This window comes from Camelus bactrianus, chromosome 24, assembly GCF_048773025.1.
Source record: "Camelus bactrianus isolate YW-2024 breed Bactrian camel chromosome 24, ASM4877302v1, whole genome shotgun sequence".
Taxonomy (NCBI): Eukaryota; Metazoa; Chordata; class Mammalia; order Artiodactyla; family Camelidae; genus Camelus; species Camelus bactrianus.
In genome coordinates this window covers 288024-313800 of record NC_133562.1, presented here as the reverse complement: position 1 = coordinate 313800, position 25777 = coordinate 288024, and the positions used below count along the sequence as shown (strand labels likewise).

The window sequence follows — 25777 nt, the reverse complement described above, 5'->3', positions numbered from 1 at the left end:
AGGAAGAGAGTGGAGAAGGCAGAATAGCTTCCTCCCCTAGCTGTTTCCCAGAAACAGACCTGCAGGTTCTAGTTAAAGATGAGGGGAGACAACAAGAAAAGGGAATGCAACATGAACTAAGATTCATCACACCTGTTAAAGCTGAGGTTAAGATTTAAAATTTCAGGTCTCAGTGGAAGAGGGTTGAATCGTAACACAAGGAAATTATGAAACAGAACACACTGTTTCGTGTTCTTGGAAAAAATAATTTTCTTCACTGTCCACAGGCAGTTTCAGATTTAGAAGGAAAAAACCACTTCTCTTTCTCCCTCGCCAAGGGAAGTGTACAGCTGCTTCAACCTCACAGCCTGGGAGCTGCTGTTAGAGCAGCACGTTAAACAGAAACTGCCAGGTGTTTGCTAGTCAGATTTGGACGCCCTGTGCCAGGCAGGTATCTGCTCACTGCTCACTGAAAGAGGTTTATCGTGGCATCGTCCTGCTGGTCTGAGTGCTCCTCTGCTGGCCTGGGCCTGGGAGTCTGCAGCCCCTCGTTGCTGGGCCGAGCTGGTCGGAAGGGATGTCAGAGCTGCGGTAGGTAGGTGGCAGTGCAGTTCAACTCCCTCGTGTGTAGGCATTTTACACCCATCTCTTTGTGGTCTGGGCACAAGCGACTGAATCTTTCAGAGCCTCAACTTCGTCATCTGCAAAATGGGGAAGCGATAGCTGCCACAGTTACTGTGAGGACTGAATTAGGCAATCTACGTGAAGTACTTACTATAGGGCCTGGCGCATGGCTTTCAACAAGTGGTGGTCAGTATGTTATGCCACTTATGAGCACTAATCAAATTTATCTTTGTTGAGGAGGACTGAGGACTCTTTAAAGGAAGCTGAATTAAGGCAACACTGCACTGAAAAGTTACTGACAAATTACTGTAGATTTCAAAACATTCTTTTCTCTGATATTATGGAAGTATGAGCCGGTCAACTTTTGGCAGGAGATGTTGAAAACTGTTACCCTTTTCATTGGCTGCACCCCTGTTAGACCCCGCCTGAACCCCCAGGGCGGTGTGTTTTGAGATGTCTGCAGGGGGGTTAATTTTGGCAGAGGGGGGCTGTCTGATTTTGGTGGTTGTAGTAAACTGGGTTAAAGTACCCACGCGCTGTGGCAGGAACCACGCGGTTCTCAAAGGTTCTCAAAGACGGTCAGGTCGGCTGATGTGAACGCTAGTACCTCTGGAGGACGACGCGTGTATTGTCTGCATTCGGGGGACTGACTTCAAGTCCTCAAGGCCTTAGTGCGTCCTCCAAGGAGAAGGGGTCGCAGTGGGGAGAATCCAGCTGACCTTCCGGTCGGGAGCCATTTCCCTTATAAAGTGCAGGGGTCCCAAGGGTCTCACCAGGTGGGGTCGGGAGGATTCACTCGGCCCGGCCCACTGAGGGCCCTGCAGCCCTACTGTGCGTGTCGGACCGGTTCCCGAAGGCCGGCTTGCCCAGGTGCACGCAGCCCGGGCGGCCCCTCCGCGCCAACCCCTACGGCCCTGCGGCGCCTGCGTGGAGTTCCCCGGCCGGCCGGCGGTAGGCGCGCGCCCCGCGAGGCCCGAGCCGCGCCGCGTGCGCAGGCGGGGGTCCCGCGGCCTGGGCGCCCGCTCGCCCAGCCCGGTGCCCGCGGCCCGCTCGGGGTCCGGCCGGCCCACCCCGCCCCCGCCCCGCCCGGCCGCGCGCCGGTCCCACTCGGAGGGGGATGGGGAGGGCGCAGAGGCCGGCGGACTGCGAGGCAGACGCGGCAGCGACGAGCGGGCCCGCGGGAGACAGACGGCGCGGAGGCGGAGGCGGCACCCGCGGCCCAGTCCCCGCTTTCTCGCTCGGCGCTGCCGGCCGGAGGGCCGGGCCGGGGATCCCCTGCGAGCCGGGGAGGAGCCGCCGCCGCCGCCGCCGCCGCCGCCGCCAGACCGGCTGCGCGCCCGGGGAGAGTGGGAGGGGCGGGGAGCCCGGCGCTGAAGGAGGCCCGCGCGCCCCCGCCGCCCCCGCATCGCCCGCTGCCTGCGCTCCGGGGCCGCCGCCGCCGCCGCCGCCGCAGGTGAGTGCCAACCCGGGTGCTGCGGGCATCGAGGCGTCTGGCCCAAGTTCCGCGCCGCGCGGGCGGGGGCGGGGCGGGAGGACAGGACGCCGGAACGGGACGTCCGCGAGCCGGCGCCGTCGGCGGGCCGCCCACCCGCGAGTCCCGGAGGCGTCCCGGGCGCGGGCGGGCGCGCGGCCCCCACCGCGCTGTCGGTTTCCCGGGGCCCCGCGCGGTTGGGCGCCGCTGCAGGCGGGGACGGGTTCCGCGGGCAGGTTGTGCGGGACCTGCCGGAGTTTGCGGGGGCGGGAGCGTCCTGGACTCCGCGTCCCCGGGCACCCCGCGCGCTGACCCGCAGGGGCTGGCAAGTGTCTGGTCCTGGCGCTGCCGGCGCTCAGGCTGCGCCCTGAGCCCGCAGGAAGCGGGCGTGTGCTGAGCGTCTGTGACCCTCGCGGCGGAATAAACAGGAAGCGACGAGCACCCAGCCGGGCCACCCTGCTTTTGTTGTGCGGGCTGCGGGGCGCAGCGCGGAGGACGCTTCCTGGGACCCCAGCCGGCCGCCCCGGGGCCGGGCACGCCCTGTAAGTGCGCGCCAGAGCACCTGGGCTCTGGGCTGGGCAGCTCGCCGTGCTGGCCCCGAGGGCATCGGCTTGCTTTTAAACTTTTTTTTTTTTAATTGTTAAAGGAGGAGGCTTCCAATGACACGGAGGTTTCTGGAGGACCGCGGGGGCCGTGGCGTGTGGGTGGCACCTGAGAAGCCGCGTGGGTGGGGGCCGCTTCCCGGGTTGGTGCGCCCCTCCGCACAGCCAGAAACTCACGGCGAGTAGGGACCCGGGCGCAAGGGTGACTGCTGAGTGCCAGTGGACACAAAAACCAGCTTGAGTTTTTGTTTTCCCCAGGGACTCTTTTAATGAGCTGGAATTGGATACTTTTTGATTTGCTTCTGTTCTCTTACTATGTGCGCCATCTAGTTCTTTCTCTTCTGAGTATGTCGGCAGCTTTGCATCCCTGGATCCCAGGGTGCAGTTCCGTGATGCTTTCTAGGTATCAGTGATGATTGTGATAAATATTGTCGATGGCCTACTGTGTGCTACGCGTGGCGGGATGAGGTGAGGTTATCTGTACAGGGCTGATTCCAGAATTGCCGTTAGTAGGCTTTTTGCAGCGGAGGTGGGTGGCGTGGTGAGCAGCCCTGGCTCCTGGAAATGTGTGGTCCCGTGGCTGGCTGGAGGCTGGTGCTTCTTGGGGCTCGACTGGGAAGATTCCCTTTAAAAGGCCCCTCCCCTGGAGTGTTAGACAGCAGCCTGCAATGGGAAGCTGCCACTGCGTGCAGTCCTGCCTGCATTTGCATCTGTGTTATTCATTTTTCCGGATTGATACTGCCAGTACTGTCGTGCGCACATCCGCCCTCGTGCTCTGCACAGTTCTCTTGGAGTTACCTTCAGTGTAGGGTCGTTATGTCCAGTTTGAGTCATTCCAGGACCAGGGGAGTTGATCTAAATATTATCCTTGTACATGTATTGAATTATGATCTTCGGTTTCCCATCAACCCTTGAGTGCCATTCGATGGCCCTTGCAAAGAAGAGCTTTTTAAGACATGGGGGTAAATTCCTCATGATTGTTGAAAGCTCAGCTCTTTTAAGAGCTTCACTTTGCTACTGGCGTTGAACACAGTGTTAGGAATTAGGGCCGAGACTATGGGTGCCAGGAAGGGGTTTGCTGCAGTGGACCGGAAGCTGCCTTCCTCTCTTGTTTCAAAAGACCCCCCTAATTTCCTAACATTCTGCTGCTTCCCCTGGAAGAGTCCTTGCTGTGGTTCTAGTTTGTGGAGGTTTATATTTACGATGGAGAAGACTTTCCCCGCAGGGTTTCCAGACTGTCTCGTGAATCCTCTCTGGGGCTCAGTTTGCATGACCACAGTCCTGCAGAGGAACCCAGCCAGTGCCAGCTGCTTACCAAGGGATTCTGTGCCAATTTGTTGGCCTATCGTTTGAGATTCAGAGTCTCCCACCCCCCACCCGCCAGGGTATATACATCCAGAGACAAATATTTATTTCCCCCCAACTGCTGACAGCATTCTAAGAATAGTTCTTTTGCCTGGCACTGAGAGCAGGGCCTGCCCGCCTGCAGAGGTGTTTACAGTGTGGGACTGTGTGTAGTCTCAGTCACTTAGCAGCCTGGCCGAGCAGCCCGCAGCCCAGAGGACGCTGTCTGCTTTTCCTCTGGGCTGCGGGAGGGGCACCTCCCCGCCCAACACGGGGTGGAGGGAGGTGAGGATGACTTGGCGCCCTGTGCCTGGTTCCTGGCTTGTGGTCCAGCGGGGACCCCTAAGCTCCTCCAGGTCCCTGTGCTGTCACCCTGGGATCCGGGCAGGAGGTGACGGCTTTGTGTCATCACGCAAAACCCAAGCCCTCAGGGCTCGGGGCAGGGACGCTGGCAGCCGTGCCGGGTCAGATCTTCCTGGTGACTTGCCAAGTGTCTTCCCATCTTTCTTATGAATCTCGGCTTACAGCGGCTCCGTGAAGTGTCTGTCCTTTGGGTGAGAATTAGCACAGAAGAAAGAAATGAAACGTTCACTCCATGTTTACCTGGAGCATTTTTAGACGTGTTTAATATACTTTATAGAGACGTACAGCTATTAAATGTGGACAGTGCAGAATCGCGGTGGAGGTTCAAGCAGCCTTTCTCCAGCTTCCTCTCCCTCCTGTTTTAGGGCTCAGGACACTCTCTTGGAAGCCAGTATTTTCTGACGTCAAACTGCGTTTCTGCCTCCATGGGATGTGTTAGTCTGGAGTGACACCGTGACCTATACAATGCATGTGCATGGAAGGTGGAGCTTGAGTTTTAAAATAGCAACGTATAGCTTCTGCCTCCATTTGAGGATTTAGGCCACAGGACCTGCCACGTCTTAGGCAGATTTTTTTGGTGGCATTATTTGCTTGATTTTCAGGCAACTAGAGGACACAGGCAAGCACCTGCAGTATTAATTGCTGTAGAAATACCAGGTTCACATCTCCAGTTAATACTGTTTTTTCCTCTATTATAGGAGGACTTGAAAATAAGGTTTGTGTTGTCTCCTGTCTCTGTGATTTGAGTATGGATTGCTTTTCTTTGAATTTCGACTAAAAATGGTACTTTGGCCTTTTAAGCTGTTTTTGTAAGGACTTTTCTTTCCACCAAGCTTGTTTTCCAGACAGTCTTGGAAATTACGAAGAACATAGCTATAATTTCTCCCTTGATTGGCAGCGGAGAGCTTTCCCGGACAAAAATAAGGCTGCTCTGTGCCAAATGGTTGACTTTTCTGGAATAAAAACTCTACAGGGCTTGCAGAAAGCCCTCTGGTTAATATATTGGCATTCCCAGAGCCCACTAAAGCCCCGGCAGCCTGCCAGACACCACTTAATGAGGACACAGAATGTCTGGCTCAGATCCCCCTGAGCAGGAGGGAGTGGGGGCTGATGTCCACACCCTTTATTCATTTTTAATGACTGCATTTTTGTTTTGCAGATTTTGCTCTGCACCCCTCCCGACCAACAGCCACCCTGCCACCCCTCCCCCACCCCTTTATTTACTCCTTTCCTTGGCTTTGGGAAGATGTCGAGACTTTCAGGGGTAAGAACTCCACTGAGGGGTCATTTCTGTTTACACGGGGTCTTTTGTCGTTGGCTTTTTTTTTCTTTCTCCCCTACCCCCCGTTTTTGTTTTTGTTTTTGTTTTTTGTTTTTTTTGGAAGAGGAAGAGAGGAAAGGAACAGAAAAGGGGATGGCAGCTTTTTTAAAATGATGCTTTACTGTCTGCTGGAAAAGAGAAGCATTCATGAACCTTTAAGTTTGTCAGACAGTGTCTATGGCAGTGCAAGCTGGTACTTGCCAAGCTCCAGACAGATGGCTAATGACAGGGATAAATGATCACCGCCGTCACCCCGCGCCTACAAGGCTCACCCTGCAGCCCGGCGGGTGCAGGCCCGCCGTGCTCCGGAGCCTGCTGGATGTCCGGTGCGCGGAAGGCCTCTGCCTGCTGCCTGGAATTCTCTGACTCGGTTCAGAAGTGAAAAGGGCGTGTCTCTTGCTTTTATTTTCGGCAGAGCTGCAGGGCGGCAGTCCAGGGAGCAGCTCTGTGTTTTCCAGGCCCCTCTCCCCCATGTTGTCCCCTCCTCTGCATCAGGGGACATCTTCCTCCCAGGGCCCTGCTTCTGATGAAACCAAACTTTGTTCTCAGCTGCTCGGGCCCTCAGGGTTCTCGAAGCCAAGTTTCAAGCCACTGATGGCTGTGTTCTTTCTGCAGGTGCAGACGCTGAGAACAACTCGTCTGAGTAGAGTGTGTGTGCTGCCCGGGAGGGGCTGTGTGGCGCTCCCTGGGCACAGTGTCCTTTCATCCCTGGCAGTTTGCAGGGGCAGCTGGCGGAGTGACAGGTGTAAGGAACTTGACGGCCTCGCTCTAGTTGTTGGCGGACGCACTGCTCAGGTTACAAAGCCACCTCCTCAGTTGGTCTCCTGCCAAACGACTCGCAAGATCTTCTCTTTGCAGACGGGATTCAGGGCCTGGATGCTCCAATGACACTAGGGTCAGGCGTGGACAGGGCGTAGTGTGGTGGTGAGCGACACCTGTGTCCCCTCATCCACGTGGTCCCTAAACGGATCTAGAATTTCTCTTCAGAGTAAGGTTGTTCTGTCCAGTTTGCAGAAGGGTCCATACCGCCCACCTCGGCTAGGTGGCTGGACGGTGGTGTGCGGTGGGGACCCTCGATGCTCCGGAGGTGGCCTGGGGCCCAGCAGCCTGGGCACCCAGCTGGGCAGGGAATTTCCGGAGTGAATCCTACTGTCCCGAATGGAGGGGTGCCAGGCTGCGCTGGGGGGGCTCCGAGCAGAGGTCAGAGCGGCCACAGCGCTGCCTTGTGCCAGGGCATCCCTGGCGTCACACTAGCTGATTTAATCCTCACAGCCGCCTGGGATGTGGGCACCGCCACCACTGCCGTTTGCAGCCAGGCAGCAAGAAGCCTGAAATGCCCCGCCCTAGTTGAACCTGGCTTTTTATTCCATAGTGTGTTGGGCCCGGCTGGAGCCAGTGTCACTGATCTGGTCTCTGAAATCCTTTTTTTCCTGATTATCTACTTACTGAAATTAAGTAGGAAACGATGAAACAACGAAGAAAAATAAACAAGAAGAAAATAAAAATGACTAAAGTACCTGTAATTCCACTGCCTTTAGAGATGACCTCTGTTAACAGGTGCAGATTCCTTCCAAGCCTATTAATTAATTATAAAATCATGCGTGAAACGGATACCTTTTTATAAACTTAGCATTCCACCCTGAACGTTCTTTCATGTAGTTTAGACATGCCCCAAAATACCACTGCTGGTGTCTGTACTATCCCACCCTGTGGTTATATTATTGTTTAAGCCTATTTTGGGACATTGAGGTTGTGAGCTGCTCTCTGTCGTTATAAACATCACTGCATGGAAAGTTTTGATTCCATCCTTTGGATAGATCCCTAAAGGCAGACTTGCTGGGCATGAGAAGTTTAGAGAGAGAGGGCTCTGGAAGCATCACCGTTGCCCTTCAGAAAGGAGGGGGCACCGACCGGAGGGTGACTGCACCCTTGCCAATGCTGAATATTGTTAGGAAAAAAGTCCTGGCAGATTTGGCAAAGAAATGGCATAGTGTTTAAATTTTCCTTCCCATCCTTCTGTTGTGAAAATCAAGGTTTGTGTCATCCGGCTGGTAGGGAGGAGAGGTGTGCCGTCTGCTGGAGTTGTGTTGTGGGCCGACTGTGATGGCAGCGGCTGCTCCTGCTGGGGGAATGAGACCGCTGCGCTGTTTTCAGTTTGAATTAAATTCTGCTTAGGGTGGCTTAGGGCACGAAAGAGTCGAATAATACACAGCAAATTAAAATTACAGGATTTTATGGCCAAGGACTGGGCCTGGTCCCCGCCCAGGTCCTCATCCTAACTGGCCGGGGTAGCGTGGACTCCTGCCTGGAGGGACGCGGGCTGGGAGCGGGGAGCTGTGCGAGTTCTTCCCGGCACTTCTCTCCATTCTGACCGCCCGTGTTTAGAGACCAAACTGTTCCCTGGCGTTTCCCCCACGGATGCAGACATACACTTCATTGTCTCACCGGGTCCCCGGATGGCTGCTCCAGGAGGCCCAACTGGGTGCGCTCTGCAGCGGGCACTCCTCCACCCGGACTTCTGCTCCCGGCTGAGGCCGGGGCCGCGCAGGGTCCCTGCAGGTCTGGCTGGCATGGCTGCGTGCTGGCTGCTCCTGGCGCTCTGGGGAAGGCAGGCCGCTCAGGAGGTCGCGGTTAGCTAGCACAAGTCGGTTTTGTTTTCTTCGAAAGGCAGCCTTTCAGGCTGCCAGGTTGGGACCAGCTGGAGGGAGCGCGCCCTGACACCCGCATCTCCGTAGCTTCTTGTGCCCACGCCCACCTTCGCGGCCGGTGTCCGGCAGGAGTGGGTGCCTGTGGCGCCCCGGGGTGCGCGCTGGGAGCTCTCTGCCCCAAGGGGCGTGGCCGGCGCCGTGCCACAGGCCCGGCCCGAGTGGGCGCTGCTCTCCCCTGAGCTCCGGTGAGTGGCCCCGGCCTCTGGGCCCAGCCCGGGAGCTCCGCTGGCAGTCATCTCACCCACATTGCCCCCGCCCACCATGCGGGCAGCCACACCTCTGTGGGGCCAAGGCCTTGGAGGTGGGGTGTCAGAGGGGACCAGCAGGTGGGAGGGCTGGCTGGTGGCCACTCAGGTGTCTGACCAGCGGGGTCAGGGAGCAGCCCATGTGGGGTCCCCCCTCACTGGGACTGGTGGGAGGTTCCCAGGGGAGTTGGTGCCAGGGGTGTAGGACTAGGGGGCTCCGGGCACCTTCCCCACTTTGTTGTTGGCTGAGGTGTGCAGGGCTGGCGGACTTTGGTTTGCTCTGACCTGCCGGGTTCCTTCAGCAGAATGGCATCTAGAATCTTCCAGCTGGAACAGAGGGCCTTCTGGACATAATGCAGCATGATTTTACGGGTGGGTAATGTTTGCAGTTGGGTGTGTTTCTGTGACTTCAGCTATTAAGATCAATATTGCACCCTTACAGAACTTAGCTTTCATGCTACTGGTCTTTAAATATGAGAGCCATGCCCCCGGGAGGCTGTGTGACCTTGGAAGGTCTGTCTGCCCTTTCCTGAAACAGCCATTTGCCCACCTCTCAGGTTTTGAAGGGGATTAAATACAGTAACGCTCATGCAAACCAGCTGGGAGAGGTCCAGCGTGCTCCTTAGGGGACGCTCATTAGAGGGCAGCTGTCTCAAGTCAGATCAGTCTCTGGGAAGCGCCTGCCCCGCCTGCAAGGTGGAGACCCCGCTCCTGCCCCGGCCCTCGGAGACCCACGGAGAAGGTAGACTGGGCCCAGGAAGCAGCAGCAGGTAAGAGTGGGCAGCGTGTGACCAAGTCCCGGGTTAGGAGCTGGGAAACAGCCTCTGAGCCGTCTGGGTAGGAAGGAGCCCGCACCTCGGCGCCTGTTCCTCCTCCGCTCCACGTCCTTGTGCGGCCCGGAGATGTCTAAGCACTGGCTCCGTCCCCACACTGTCTGCTCTGCTCAACCAGGAAGGCTTCGGGGAGAGGCTGGCTTTGGGCTGAGAAGAGGACAAAGAACAGTTTGCAGGGCGGCCCAGCAGGGAGGCGAGTCCTCTGTCGGTGGCTCCCCAGAGCTGTGTGCGCCGGGGTCAGAGGGTGCTACCGGAGCGTAAAATTCTGTGTATAATGTGCACAGGGCACTGTTATTGGAGCCACGTGTGTAACTTAGAAGCATGTGCGCGTGACCCACGCGTGCTGCTCACACTTTTTGCTCAGAGGAGGCTTGCTTAGACAGTGGGGGCCACTCTTGGCGGTGCAAGTGCGTGTTCAGAACAGGGTGAGGGAGCAGCTGCTGGGGACGACGGCTTATCAGTCGTGGGTCCGTGGTGACGCGTGGAGGTCCTTCAGAGGACCCCCACCCCGCCCCACTGTGGGACGGCACCGAGACCCTGTGCCGTGTCAGTGTGTTGGCGCCACCTCTCTGCCTGGCCACCCTGGCTCTCGCGGCCCTCTTCCCCAGTGTCCAGGCTGTCAGGGTCGGGGCTGAATTCTGACGTGATTGCTGGGGGGACTTGATCCCAGGTCAGGGAATGTGGAATACGCGTAGGACGGCTTTGTTGACCCCAAGAATTAGCCCTCTGGAAGGTAAGAGTGTTTATACAATCGAGCAGGCATGCTGGAGTTGGGTGAGGGGGTTGTCCAGGGGGCCGCGGGGCCGAGACACTGGGTCTTCCCGTGCCTGCGCAGGATGTGGCCTGAACTCCTTTGTGTCAGACCTGGTCAGGGTTGGTGGCCAGCGGGAACTCGGGCTGCCCGGCGGAGGACGGCTCCTGGGGAGGTGCTGTGACAGACTGGCAGTTGACATTTGGCTGGCGTGGTAGTGGGCGGAGGGGGAGGAGGGCGTGCTGTGGTGGGGGGCTGGGGGTGGGGCTCGAGCTGTGTGGGAGGCGCTGCCGTCTGGAGGTGGGAGCTGGCTCAGCTCTGCCCTGTGGTTCTGGTGGTTCTTCCATGGAGGCGCTGGGGGGAGGTCGGCAGACTGGTCCTGTTGTGAAGTTTCTGCCCATCGTGGCTGAAAACCCAGTCAACTGGCCAGAGACGCGGAGGGGGAGGCTGCCGGGATGCCTGCTTTCTGCCTGCTTTCAGCCTGTTTGCACGGGGACTCTGTCTTGCCCGCAGCTCTCAATACTCGGTATTTGTGCGTGTTTCGCAAAATGCTTAAGTTTTCATGCTCCAAGCAGCTGGCACCAGAAAGCCAGGTTTACACTTTCACGTGGTAACAATAATGTCTTCTATTTGCAAAAGACACTTGTAACTTTGTAAACCTCTTCGCAGACATCTAATTTCCTGTTCCTTGGCTTTAAGGAACAAATAATTAATGAAACATACCTAGAACTATAATTAATCTCGAATGCACTGTCAGCTGAATGTGGAATTTGGATCGGAGTTTAATGTGTGAAACCTGCTTGGAAGGAGGTGCCCTGTGCTTGTCTGGGCCATATGGCCGGTGGTCGCCCGGACCAAGGCTTCGCAGTCCCCCGGGACCACAGGTCTCACACTTCATCAGGCCTCGGGCAGGTGTCCTGGTTTTCTCCGTCTGTGTGGGGGCAGGCACCCGGGGACAGTGAGCACAGGACCAGAGGAGCGCACGCTGGAGCCGGACGCCAGAGGTCGGTGCCCTGCTCCCTGTGATTCCCAGAGGTGGATGTCCCAGAGGTGGGGATCCCACCATGGTCACCAGGGCTCAGATCCTGCCCAGAGGGCTGACACTTAGGCACAGAGAGGGAGGGACGTCCACTCTGCCCCTCCCTTGCCCTCCCCCAATTTAACTTGCTGGCCAAATAAACTGCAGATGAAAGAGAGAACATCTGTGTTTCAAGCAAGTTAATTAAACTATAAAAGATCATCAGATTTGTTAACTTTATTAAAATCATCACAGGTAGAGATTTTTCCTTTGGAGACAGTGTCTTTTTTTTATAACCTTCGTTGTCCTCAGCTGTTTTCTTCTGTTTGGGGGTCAGGAAAAGGTCAAAGTAGAGAAAACTGTGGTCTGTGAATCGTTCCTTACCTTTTCAGAGAAGCCAGGTTACCTGGACGTGGGTCCCATCCTCCTGACCTCTGGCCGAGCTTTCATTCTGGTGTGAGATAACATCTCGAGTCTTGTTGCCTTGGATTTAAAATCCTTAAGGACGTGACAAGTAAGTGTTAGTGTATCAGTGAAAAAACCCGAAGGAGACAAATTCCAGTCAGTGGCAAGTGACACAGGCGTCCACTTCCACCACTGGCTTTCAGCCTGCGAGGTGTGTCCCCACACAGCGTTGCCCGCGGGCGAGGTCAGGGTCTCCCCACGGCCAGAGGACACACTGCAGCCCCGCCCCGGCCAGCGTGGGTGCGTTTTCTCGAGGGCCGAGCTCCACTCTTTGCCTCCGTTAGGAACCTGGTTGGAATGACCCGGGCACACGCATCTCCGCCCAGAAGACAAACTGCAAAGAAATGAATCAGGACCTTAAAAACAGACGTCTCCAGTGTAGCGCTGAGGGTGATTAAAAACCCCATATTTTTATCTTTTCCGTATTTCCTACAACAGTCATTTTTATAATGAGAAGACTACAGTGAACTTGATTTCTTCAGGCCGTGGAACAGAAAAATCGGTTTCTGGAAAACTGTGGAAAACAGTGTGATGTGTGTCTTTCCCAGCGCTCTGGAAGCGCGGAGGAGTTGCTATGGGGATGGTGAGGTTTACTCTTCGCCGAGGGTTCTCCATCTGGCGCCACGTGCGCCCCAGCCTCCCGCGTACAGCAGACTGTCTCCTGAGACGTGGAAGCGGTTACATGCAGAATCACCGTTAGCTTTGGGTTCTGAACACTTTCTGCAGCCTCTGCCCGCCCTGCTTCTGGGGTCACCTGGTTTGCCGTGAGACTGCATCGCTCAGTTTGAGGCTCCATCGGTGCCGGGGGAGCGTCCTGGGCTTTTGTCCCAGGGGGACTTAGCGTCGGCCTCTCTTCACCCTCATGCAGCTGCTCAGAGCCAGTGTGAGCCTATGCCGGGTTAGAGAACAGGTCGTAGGACTCCGTCCTGGGTCGTGGTGGGATGTCAGGTGTGCAGTGAAGTTCAGTTTTACCCCTGATGGAGACCGAGGCAAAGCAGCTGAGAGAAGCAGGAGGTCGGTCCTCACTTGCCCTGGAGGTGCAGCTGGAGGACTGAGCTCCTGGGGGACGAGTCGCCCCGAGTGCTGACGCTGGCGGGGTTGGTCCTGCGTGTCCGCTGTGTCCTCCTCACTGCTGACGCTGAAGCCACACGGACACCCTCCTGGCACCCCACCCTGCTCAACGAGGAGACGTCTGCACAGGAGGCTGCTGTGCTGGGGGCCTGCGGGCCCCGTCCTGCCACTTGGAGTCGCTCCTGAAAGCACCTTGAGGCGAGAACTGGATCTGAGCCTCCCCCGATTTCTGCCACGGTTTCCAGGGAAAACGCTCCCACGCCGCCGGGCTTGTGGGCGCACACGCACACTCCAGAGCCTGGTTCTTCAGGTCAGTGTATGTTCGTCACTCAGCGTGAGCTGCTCCAACTCCGCGGACTTTGCTTTCTCCAGCTGTGTGACAGTGAGAACCGGACTACGGCGCGGAGTCTGGCTGCAGAGCCAAGGCCAGGCTTTCGCGCGCCTTCCCGGGACCCTGGGTCAGCTGATGCCCAGGGCTGAGGCGCCGGCCTTGCCCCGATGCTCCTTTCTCCCAAGGAGCCGTCTTTCTTGTGCTTTTTCCCGGTTGTTCGGTGGTGCCCACAGTCATCGCCTGCAGTAGGCATTATCTGGTGGTGGTTTGTTGAATGAATGAGTGAATGAGTGAACCACCAGCCTACTAGTGGATATGTTTATAGGTTTACACGCTGAGCTGCTTCACAGCGAGGTGGTGACGGTTACAGTGCTCTCAGGGCAGGCCCCTGGCGCTCCTGACACTGTGAGGGGACGTCTTGAAGGGCAATTGCTTTACTAGTGGTGGCGTCCTGCCCTTGGGGCCAGTGTCTGGAGGAGGCTGGGCGCTTTGCCTACTGGTGTTCAAGACAATTTAGTGCTTGTATGAAAACTCAACCCTGGTGACCACACCAGGCAAATTGGAGAGGATGTGTTTTCACAGTTCCGTGGAAATAGAAAGGGAAGTTGGGTCCACAGTGAGGAACAGCATGTGTTGGGTTCTCCTTGTTTTCGAGTAAGTCTGCTCACTGGAAGTGAAGTTCTGATGGGAACCTGACGTCACTGCTGAAGCTCAGATGCAGACGTGTATCCGTCCCCGCTGTGCTGACCCCAGGCAGCACCCCTGCCCCGTGCCGACCAGGGGACTGGCCTTGGGGACCTTTGGCGCCCACCTTGTGCTTCCCGCAGGCACTGCTAGTGTCTCAGTCTTGGGTAGAAGCCCAGACGCTCCATGGGGACCTGGTGGGTCCCAGCAAGTCAGGCACCGGGACTGGCCCCTGGACGTGGTCATCTGAGGCGTCAGGAGTTTGTTACGGGTGGACACTGAAGCACTTGTGTTCCTGTTACCTGAAAGTGTCGTCGTGTGACTTGACGCCCCCGCTGGGTGGGACCTCGGAGATGGTCGTGGGGCGTATAGTAGGTGCCCGAGTCCCTCGATGGGTAGAGGCTAGGGGAGAAGCTGAGAAGCTGCCGGCCAGTGTTCCGAGCCAGGCAGCCAGGTGCTGCTGAGGTGCTGGGAGCAGCCGCCTCCGTGGTCCACGGTTGTGTCTGCGCGGGGCTCTGTGCTGGGGCCTCGCGGAGCGGCTGCCCTTGCTCCTGGGGCCTCGCGGAGCAGCTGCCCTTGCTCCTGGCACCGTGTCCTTAGAGTCTCATCCTGCATTTCTTGTCTTTATTTTGTCTTGGCATTTTGCTCATTCTCCAAACCGCTGCCTGTGCCATGATGAACGGATGGAGTGAGACAGGCGTGCACTCGAGGGAGACGAGCAGCCAAGGTCCAGGACCCGGGCCTCCACCTCTCCCAGCCGGGGCGCTGTCCCCGGGGGCCCCGTCTGGAGGAGGGCGCAGGCACCGCTCCGGGGACACAGGGAGCAGCTGGCCCGTCCAGGGAAGCACCTCCACTGACCAGACGCCCCCATTCCAGCAGGAATGCCCTCGGGCCCTGTTCTCAGTGTCTCGTTCACTCCGTTTCTCTATCGTGATGTAATGTGGATACTTAAAACCCCACTTTCACAATGAATATATGTGTGTTCATGTGTAACTGAAAAATTGTTCTCTACACTGGATTTGACACAACATTGTAAAGTGACTGTAACTCAGTAAAAAATGTTTAAAAAAAAACCCCCAAAACCCAAGAACACCTGCTTTCTTCTTCGTTCCCCCACCCTTTGGAGGAATTCCTAAGCCCACAGAGTGAACTGGCAGGACGAAGCCCAAGGAGCCGTTCTTGTGACTGACTGACTGCGGCAGGCGAGGTTCCCTCGGGGTGACGGTGGTTTGTCAGGGGAGTGGCAGGGTGTCGCTCTGTGAATTCTGCAGGTGAGACGGGGGGACTTGTAGCGGGGAAGCGGCAGTGTGTTCAGAGGAAACAGAGCAACCAGGAATTCAGAATAGTCTTTGATATTCTCTTAAAGTCCTGATGATCAGAATCACCACACTTTCATTTTCTATGGAAATCGCGCTCTCTTGACCAGGCGCAGAGCTGTACCTGCTCCTTGACACTCAGGTGTCACCGGCTGTGCTCAGCCCACCTGGTGGAGCTGACCGTCCAGTGGGAGCATGCAGTGGCCCAGCTGTCCTGTGAATAAGCATGGACCTGCCCCTGGGGAGGGTTGGGAGGGCATGAGCACGAAGGGGTTGCCCGGGCCTGGGGGCGGGACGTGCTGGGCAGGGAGGGGGAGCTGCGTGGGCGCCGGGGCCGGGTTCCACTGGCCGATGAAGGATTTCTTCTTCCGAGACTCGGTGGCAGATGACGGGCTGGTCTCTTGGCTGCAGTGTGGAGACTGGGCTGGGGGTGTGGGAAGGGCCAGGAAAGCTGAGCCTGGCTGCTTTGCAGTGGCTCTGCTGATCTGGGGCAGAGCCAGGCCTCATACTCCAGCCGCAGAGTTTGCTTCTGCGGGTGCATCAGGCGTGGTCTCTGCATTTGTGGCTGTGATGGGGCCGGATGTGTCCCACCCAGGGCCGCAGCGGCCTCAGCACGGGGACGTGCTCACGAGTAACAAGATGAGAGTGGGACATTGAGGGGAAAAACCTCAATTCTTTCAACCTGAAAAGCTTTAATCGTGTGTCAGCATCAGGGAAGTCCTCATCAGTGAGGTGACGTTTGAACAGGGACCCAAGAGTGACCCACGTGGGCATTTGGGAAGGTTTCTATGCAGAGGGAACTCTGCAGAGGCCTGGAGGCCAGAGCTTGCCTGAGTGTTCAAGGTTGTGCTGTGGGGGAGCCAGGTGTGCGCGTGCCCGTGTGCACGTAGGACGCGTGTGTGCACCTGTGCGCGTGCCCGTAGGACGCGTGTGTGCACCTGTGCGCGTGCCCGTAGGACGCGTGTGTGCACTGTGCGCGTGCCCGTGTGCACGTAGGACGCGTGTGTGCACCTGTGCGCATGCCCGTGTACATGTAGGACATGTGTGTGCACCTGTGGTCCTGGAGGGTCCCGGCACTCCTTGGAAGGAGCCCTTCCAGGCTGGGGATTGTGGTGTCTTGGCTTAGGAGAGAGCCCTGCTTTGGGAACCTTCTCTCTCTGAGGGACGCTCACCAGCGGCGTGGAGCCATGTGTCTGTGATGCAGCCCTGTGCTGGCCAGGACGGGGGCTCTGGGCCTGCCGTGGTTCTGATGGTGGTGCTTGTCGGACTCGCCCTGGTGGAACAGCCCTGATTGGGGTGGTGGGTTTGCCCCGGCCCACCGCCTGCTCCCGGCCCGACTGTGGTCTGCGGTCCAGAGTACAGCCTGGGGCCTCGAATCCTGAGAAACTGAACGCTCGTGTGGGGCATTTTTTATGGCCCTGGAAACTCTGGGCCTGGGTCTCGACTGGGGACGATGTGTCTCCCAGGGCACATCTGACAGAGTCTGGAAGACGTTTTTGGTTCCAACTGGGAGGCAGGAGGTGCTACTGGCATTTGGTGGCAGACCAGGACCTGAAACTGTCCCGCAGTGCACAGGACGGCCCCACGGCAGGGCATTATCCAGTCCCAGGTGTCTGTCCTGCTGAGGCTGGAAACCCTGCGTTCGAGCCAGTGGCAGTTCTGGTAGAGGGTGACAGTGGATGGAGTTAGAACATGAACACTGGCCAGAGAGTGGTGGGATGGTGCGGGGTCTCCAGTGTCTGCTTCTGTTCCTTGCTGTTCACCTAATATTCAGAAAGGAACTTCCATTTTCCCAAAGCCATTTTTTCCAACCAGGAGGATAGTCACAGGCGGCCAGGGTCCAGATGGGCAGGCCCTGGTCTCCTCTGTGCTCCCAGAGTGTTCTGCTTGGCACTGAAGGAGCAGGTCTCTAAAGGGATGGTGGGGTTGCCTTTTTTCAGTTCCTGATTCGTCCTAATCAGTGAATTCTATGAAGTCCTTTCCTGGTTGGCATTAAATTGAGATCTGCTAATAAAGTAGTCCTGGGGACAACAGTGAAGACACTGGAAATGGGATGCGTTTTCTTGAGGGTTTTATGGCCCCCAGATTTGGATATTTACTTAAAGTTTGCTTTTATGACTTCAGAATTCAAGTTTCTTTAAACAAATGTTTAAAAATGACCAGTGGGAGGTTCGGAAAGTGGGTGACCCCTCGCCTGTGTGCTGGAGGTTAGCTTTCTCACAGTTGCCTTTCTGTCTTTGACCGGGTCCCTTAAAGCTTTTGTGATCCGACTGCACCGTACGGAAGTTTGCAGTGATAAATTTGTCGTTCCCTAATTCAGTATTTACTGCTTTCTCACTGTTCCTAAGGCCGTGGTGTGGTCTCTCACGACGCACATTCCCTCTTTCCTTAGCTGGATCACTGAGAGTGTTTGAATGAAGCAGAAAGGATTCGGCCATAACCACTGGCCTTTAACCCTCCATAAAACAAGGTCTTCGTGGAAAATGCCCTCCGAGGACGATGTATCGCCTTGTGCGGAAGGGGCAGGTGGGCTGCTGTCCCCACTGGACACAGACCAGTGACCCCGGGGGGCTTCCGTCCTCCTCTCAGGGCCCGTTCAGGGTGACGGCGTGTCCTGGACTCAAGCAGTCTGGGGCGCTATGTTCCCCTGGAGGCCACTGCAGCTTCGTGATACCTCCTTAAATGAAGGGTGGGTTTGCATAGTTTGTGCTACTTCCTAATTTTCATCTGATTTTGGGGTGAAATGAATCTTAATCCTGAAACGCCCTCCAGTTGTAGCTCTTAGAGAGGCACTGAGTAAAGGAAACCACGAGCCTGGAATGTTCTAAGTACCTCGTGTATGGTCCTGACTCCTGTCACCTGTATCACCTGCTTTCATCTCTAACCCTTGTGTCTCCATCGTCCGTCACCTTTATCTGTCGTTTGTCTCCATGTCTGTGTATCTGCTTTGCCTGTCTGTCTGTCTGTCTGTCTGTACTACACACAAAACTCAAGGGGCATCCGTTGTCTCCCCTCAAAGACAAAAGGCTCCACTTTATTTTCCAGTAGCCCCTAGGAGCACGCGCAGAGTGTTGAAGGCCACTGCTTGAGCAACCAGTTGCGGGGCCATGCCTGCGCCGCCCCGGCCTCTCTGAGCACAGCTCCCGGGGCGGCTGGCGGGCTCAGACCGCTTTGTGGGTCTCTCGGATCTGCTTGGTGAAACAGCCGAGTAGTGTTGGTTTTACCTAATTTGGCCAAATCGGTTCCTGCTTGCTGGGGTGGGGCGGGGCCTGGGGAACACGGCAGTGGTGGAGGCGGCGGGACTCTGGGTGGCCCTTCTCGGGCCGGGCTCCCCTCACGTCCTGTTGTCTGTTGCTGTCCTTCTTTCTCCCACGATCTCCTTGCCTCTGTGAGGATGTCTTTTTCTCCAGGCCTTTCCTGACCGTCCTCCTCACAGGCAGGAGTGGTCACCTGTCCCATTGGCCCTGGGGTCCCTCTGTCCCTCACTTGACGAGGAGGAGCCATCCAGCCTCAGAGTGACCCTCGCTGGATGCGGGGAGCTCATCTCCTTGGATGCAACCCCCTTTGAGGCCCAAGCACACCTGGAAACGTGCCTGGGATTTGGAGCAGGTGGGCTTTTCTTCCCCGTGGGCCCTGCTTCTCTGTGGGGTCCACCACTGAGGCCCCGCAGGGCCTCCTGCTTTGGCTGGACAGTGCGTTTCCCGTTCTTCCCTGGCTCCTGCAGGGCCCCGCGGGTTCTGCTTCTAGGTGGGAGTGCCGTGGGGGGTCCAGCCCCGCAGCTCGGCGAGGTGGCGCACCAGAGACCCTGGGGCCCAGGTCCTGGCTCCGGTAAAAGCGCAGGCCGGGGGTCTTGGCTGTCTCGCTGGCTGGATGTCGGGCCTTCTCGTACTGTTTACCACAGAAGGATGTGGCTTCTCAGCCCAGGACTTGGCTCTCCGGTTTCCGGTGACGGCGACTCCTGGCCTCTCCATTTGTGGAAAGGTAATTTTGAGAAAACACTGCCTGGGGCGGGCGAGGTTTCAGCAAATGTTTATAGAAGCCCCAGTTGAGTAGCTTGTGTGTGCGCGCATGTGCATCTGTGTGCACGTGTGTGCATGTGCATGTGTCTGTGTGCGTGCGTGTGCATGGGTGCGTGTGCATGGGTGTGTGTGCACGTGCAGCACTATAGCTCTCGGGTGTCTGTCTCACTTTTCTTGAAGCAGCAGTGCTGGTTCCCCCATCACAGGTCACGGAGGATCTGAGACAAATGGGGACAATATTCTCAGGATCAGGAGGTTTCCAGGGGGTGTGGTCTGTGCATGATAATTCACTTTCTAAAAACCACCTGCACAGGCTCGCAGCCTGGGCCACGCAGCTTTGCGCTCAGACTGGGCTCCTGCTGCCATGCAGCTTGGGAGGAGCCGCCTCCCTTCACGTGGATGCTCAGCCTGGTCACTGCCCGTCCTCAGTTGGCTCCGGGAGGCTGAAGCTGGCGGGGCCTCCTGGGATTGGTGGTGGGGCCAGCCCCACGCCAGCCTGTCCTGGGGCCCAGGCCACAGCCTTGGATTGTGAGTCACTGTCTTTTTTTTTCAATTGAAGTTTAGTTGATTTACAGTATTGTGTTAGTTTCAGGAATACAGCATAGTGATTTGTTTTCGTTTGTTTTTTGCAGATTATGATCTGTTATGGGTTATTACAAGACAATGGCTGTGGTTCCCTGTGCTATACAGTAAATCCTTGCTGCTTATGTGTGCCGTGTCCAGCAATTTGTAACAAATTTACGGTTACCAGAGGGAAGAGGAGGGGAGTATGGGATCGACAGTAACGTCCTTGCTGAGTTTGGCTGTGTCACGTGTAGACCTTGGCTTCTCTTTATCCTGTGCTCCTCACCATGTGCCTGCAGAGTTTCCTCCTGAGGCTGAGGCACAGTGTCACACTGTCACGGGGGCAGGATGGGTTGTGCCTCGTGGGCGGCTGGGTTGTGGGCGGCCTGACTCGTGGCCTTTCCTCTCAGTCCCTTCCTCTCCCTGCGCCTTGGTTTCCTCCTTCACCGCCCAGATCTTCCTTTCCCCTCCCTCCTGTCCCGGCGGCCACTGAAACTGAGAAGGTGGCGGATTGTTTTGTGTGTTCAGGTCCTTGTAGGGGTAACTGTTTTCCTTCTCAAAGTTAGTTATTTGAATTTCCCAGCTGTTGGGGTTCTGGCTAAGTGGCACTGAATTCACTGAGGATCTGAAAACTTGGTGCTGATAAGGGTTTACTACCATACACTGAGGAAGAGAGAGATTTTAATGTCAGCAGACGTCAAATGTTATGCTTTGAAAACTCCTCTTCCTTCTGGTAGCGAGGTGGCCCGCACCCACTGCATCCTGCCTGGGGCTTGATTTCCTTGCAGCTGGCGTGGCCGCACTAAAGTCACTTCACACTGGCCCTGTCTCCCCTTCACTGGTCATTAACCTTTGCTTGTACTGCTTTCGTAAAGCCTAAAGTAATGCACAGGGGAAAACCCCACAATGTTTAGAAGCTACGCAGTATTATATTGTAAACCTGTAAAAATTCTTAGCGGAGTCTGTAGTTCGGAAGGATTTTCATGAGAACTCCTCCAGCTGAAAGGTAGTAAATTCCTTACAATAGCTGAACTTTGGCTTATAACAGGGTCATTGTTGGGCAGTGTCCATGTTTTTAAAACCTTCCAGAACTCAGGGGAGGAAATGATTCTGAGACAATGGAGTGATTAAAAAATGAAGACATTAACATTTGCATTATTTGTCAACTATTGATTTCCTTTCTTCCAACTTTTTACCCCACATTCTGAATAAATGGGACCACATGAAGAACTAGAAGATTAGCTTTTCTTTTTTTTTTTTTTTGGTTGAAATTGGTTTTGCAGAAGTGGATATTTGGCAGCAAGTATGGAAACTAGCAAGTCAGTTTACAGTGTCCTGGGCTTGGTTTAATTAATCAGTTCACAGTGTCCTGGGCTTGGTTTAATGAAACCTGCAAGAATGAGGAGAGACTCTATGCCCTCAAGTAAGAGAAGGCTGAACTGCATAGGTTTTCTGGAATTTTATTTTTACCCTTATTAATTCAGTAGCTTGTATAACAGCATGTGCAGACTGTACTTGGTTAAAAGTTGCCTCCAAGTGTGTAGAATTTCAACTTCAATAGTAAGTTTTTGATGATCTTATGGAGAAAATGCTGGGAAATATTTCTTAAGAATAGTGTAAAATGAAGAATGTAATTTTTTGGATTTTTTTTAATTGAGTTATAGTCATTTTACAATGTGTCAAATTCCAGTGTAGAGCACAATTTTTCAGTTATATATGAATGTACATATATTCATTGTCACTTTTTTTTCTCTGTGAGCTACCACAAGATCTTGTATATATTTCCCTGTGCTACACAGTATAATCTTGTTTATCTATTCTACATATGCCTGTCAGTATCTACAAATTTCGAACTCCCAGTCTATCCCTTCACACCTCCCTCCCCCTTGGCAACCACAAGTTTGTATTCTATGTCTATGAGTCTGTTTCTGTTTTGTATTTATGTTCTTTTTTTTTTTTTTTTTTTAGATTCCACATATGAGTGATCTCATGTGGTATTTTTCTTTCTCTTTCTGGCTTACTTCACTTAGAATGACATTCTCCAGGGACATCCATGTTGCTGCAAATGGCGTTATGTTGTAGGTTTTTATGGCTGAATAGTATTCCATTGTGTAAATATACCACATCTTCTTTACCCAGTCATCTATTGATGGACATTTAGGCTGTCTCCATGTCTTGGCTATTGTATATAGTGCTGCTATGAGCATTGGGGTGCAGGTGTCTTTTTGAAGTAGGGTTCCTTCTGGATATATGCCCAGGAGTGGGATTCCTGGGTCATATAGTAAGTCTATTCCTGGTCTTTTGAGGAATCCCCATGCTGTTTTCCACAGTGGCTGCACCAAACTGCATTCCCACCAGCAGTGAAAGAGGGTTCCCTTTTCTCCACAGCCTCTCCAGCATTTGTCATTTGTGGACTTTTGAGTGATGGCCATTCTGACTGGTGTGAGGTGATACCTCATTGTAGTTTTGATTTGCATTTCTCTGATAATTAGTGATATTGAGCATTTTTTCATGTGCCTATTGATCATTTGTATGTCTTCCTTGGAGAATTGCTTGTTTAGGTCTTTTGCCCATTTTGGATTGGGTTGTTTTTTTCTTATTAAGTCGTGTGAGCTGCTTATATATTCTGGAGATCAAGCCTTTGTCGATTTCATTTGCAAAAATTTTCTCCCATTCTGTAGGTTGTCGTTTTGTTTTACTTATGATTTCCTTTGCTGTGCAAAAGCTTGTAAGTTTAATTAGGTCCCATTTGTTTATTCTTGCTTTTATTTCTATTGTTTGGGTAGACTGCCCTAGGAGAACATTTTTGAGATGTATGTCAGATAGTTTTGCCTATGTTTTCTTCTAGGAGGTTTATTGTATCTTGTCTTATGTTTAAGTCTTTGATCCATTTTGAGTTTATTTTTGTGTATGGTGTGAGGGAGTGTTCTAGCTTCCATTGATTTACATGCTGTTGTCCAGTTTCCCCAACACCATTTGCTGAAGAGACTGTCTTTATTCCATTGTGTGTTCTTGCCTCTTTTGTCGAAGATTAGTTGACCAAAAGTTTGTGGGTTCATTCCTGGGCTCTCTATTCTGAGGAATGTGGTAATTTTTTAAGAAAAATCTGACATAATGGAATATAAGGACTTGGCCAATGGCAGTCTTTACAACCAGATGTGTGTTCTGAACTTGACCTCTAACGAGGTAGTAGAACCATGTATCTGTCCTCAATTAAAATGATCGGCTAACATGGGAATACTGGGGCATCTATGTTTACTTCAAGTAAAGCGGGGCAGGTGGACATTGTTTTGAATGGTGGCTTCATCAGAAGTGTACATCTCCAGCCTGCCGGGGCGCTTGCAGCCACTTTGACATACCGTGGCTCACTTTTGGTGTGTCCGAGTTGCTTCCAAGCAGATGTTCTTTCCCTCCTTGGGCAGGTTATGGTTTCTGCAGTGGACCTGGCCCCGCCTTCCTGTTGGTCTCCCAGTGGACCTGAAGGCCCCGCCTTCTTTTTCCCCCTCACTTGGTGGCTGAATCTGCCCTCCACTCTTCCCAGGGGGCCCTTCCATCACCACCAGTCCTGAAGCTCACATGAGCACGCTGTGGGTGTTGCCTGAATGCCTGCCAGCAAGCAAGCGCTCTGCTGTGCATTGAACACATGTTGTTAGGGGCTAAGGAGCTTCCCTGATCTGTAGAAACCAGGGCTTTCTGGCACTTTGTTACTGGACTACAACGGTGCACCCCCTAGGAGCTTGTTAAAAGTGCGGAATCTTAGGGTTCACTGCAGACCAGCTGAGTCTGACTCTGCCCTGCTCTCGAGCGCCAAGCAGAGCTCATGCCAGGCCTGTTCAGTCACCATTTCCAAGTTTATCAAAGCACTGAAGGCCAAAGGCAAAGACCCCTTAGCAGCGAGTGTGCTTTCATTGAGTTGCTTCAGGACACCAGACCCCAGACTTTGTGAGGAGTTTATGCACAGGTGGTGTCGGTGGCCTCTGCTCTGCTTCCTGGTCAGTCTTGCAGGGCTGTGCTGTGAAGGGGGGTCCTTCAGGGCCCCCAAAGTCTCCCTGGTAGAGCAGAGTGTGCGCTTTTCTGCAGGCAGGGAGACAGTTGATGTGACAGATGTGGGCTCGTTAAGTCGTTAATTAAGTGCTTTATTTAAGTGCCTAGACCAGTGTTCAGAACTGCTGGTCACAACCTGTTGGCAGGTCGTGAAATCATTTTAGTAGGTCACAACCAGCACTAAAAAAGTGACCTGGAGGAGAAGAGAAGATGGAATGTACTTCACATAGTCAGGCTACATAGTGTTAGAAATTTTAAAGAAGTTATGCACGTGGTACGTATATGTAAATATTTACTATCACAACTCTGCACGTGTATACATGTACACACGATATCTGCTCGTACGTGTGTGTTTGTGTGCATGCGTATATGTCTACATATTTACATATACATATTGCATTAACAGTGTTTGAAAGTGCAAAGTGACAGTATTATGGAGGAGTTACAGAGGAAGTATTGAAAGACACAGTCTTGGGTAATTTACTGGAGGAGGGAGACCAAGCATAGATGTTTATTGTTGGCTCAGTTTACAAAAATGGCAAACATGTATCTAGAGATCGATGAGCAGTTACTTCAGAGCCATCACACTACCGCTGGTAGTGTTAAATATGTGGAGTCCAATGAGGCACAGTCAAGACTGAAATGATTTTGAACTTCATGCGGTTTTTAATGAGGCTCGGGCACCTGTAGTGTCTCCCATATCTCTGGTGTCACCTTGGTGAGTGTCAGCAGAGGGTGGAGAAGGGTCTGCAGGATGCTTGCTCCCAGGCTCCCATGTGAGGCCTTGGTTGCTCAGTCCACGTGGTGGAGGCCGTGGCCGTCGTGGAGGGGGAAGAGCCGGGTTCTGCCTCTACCTGAGCCTTCAGCATCCGGCTGGGGCTCGGTGAATTTGGTGTCGGGTGAGCCCTCGTCAGATGAAGGTATGACTCAGTGGCTTCTCCTCGCTCTTGAGTGAAAGCCAATCCAAACAATTGCCCATGAGCCCGCTGGCCCCCGTGGCCTCTCAGACCTCGTCTCCTGGTGCCTTTGCCCTCATTTGTTCTGCCCTGTGTCCAGCACCCTGCTCCGTCTTCTAGATTCCTCCCTGGAGCGCTGACCCCTGTCCAACCCCCTGCCTCCTTCCAGCCATGGCCAGAGGCCGCCCCGCCCGCTCTGTGTCTCCAGGCGCTTCCACCTCCCGGCCACCTGCTTGGTTGACTGCCGAGCAGGTTCCGTGTTGGCTGTCACCCTGTTCTGCTCACGGATGCTTGGGGCCAGGAGTCAGGTCTTACGTGTGGTGCCTACCGGCCGGGTGCCAGTCCAATCGGTCCAGATGGATGTTGACACACTCAGATTTCTTCTTCCTACTCATGGGATGGGATGGCGTGTCCCGTCTCTTCCCAGCCTTGAGCATTTGCTCCCTCCCCGTTCCAGGGACTTGGCCCTGGGAACAGCTCTCTGCCAAGAGCTGGGTCTGTATTCGCTGTCAGCTACTAAGAGGTCAGTGAAATACTGAGAAGACATTTTACCTTTATGATAAAACTTGTGAAAACCAGGAGACATGTTATTTTGGCAGCAGACTTGTGTCTGTCTCATTTCCCATGTTCCATTTTGGGTTTTCAGGGAAATGACAGCCTAGTCCTCCTTCCTTTCTGATGGTGCATGGCAGAAAGGCTGGGGTATGACGGGTATTCCCCAGCCTGGGACTGAGCCGCCCGTGCTGACCCAGTGTGGTCCGCGGCATCTGCAGTTGCTCCTGCCTGTGGGGGTGTTCAGGGGAACGTCCAGAAGAAGCTGAAAGACTGCTTGTGATGAATGACTTGCTGCTGTTTCCAAACACGGTAGTAAAGGGTGGGGCTGAAGATCATGACGACAAAAACACACCTTCGTTTTCAAAGGAATCCCCAGGAACAAAGCATACTCATTTATCCCTTATTTGTAACTATTAGTTTTGATCGCTGTGTGACTCTACCTGTAGGATGGAATAGGGTTTAAGTCCTAGCTCTTCATAGCTGTGTGGCCTTGGACAAGTTACCTGCGCCCTC

The 25777-nt window shown here is 54.4% G+C and overlaps 1 protein-coding gene across 10 annotated transcripts in view; it reads left to right on the top strand.

Moving 5' to 3' along the window:
* Window positions 1–1702: 1702 nt before the first annotated feature.
* LDLRAD4 (low density lipoprotein receptor class A domain containing 4) overlaps window positions 1703–25777 on the top strand; it is a 120648-nt gene continuing 96573 nt past the window's right edge. For 3 of the 10 annotated variants that reach the window (XM_045518950.2, XM_045518946.2, XM_074352313.1), the window contains exon 1: window positions 2181–2616. The gene's annotated coding sequence lies outside the window, so the exon portion shown is untranslated. Of the gene's footprint in view, window positions 2057–2177; window positions 2617–18536; window positions 19108–25777 lie in introns of those variants that run through there. The other 7 variants (XM_074352316.1, XM_074352317.1, XM_045518945.2 and 4 more) reach the window with 7 other exon arrangements.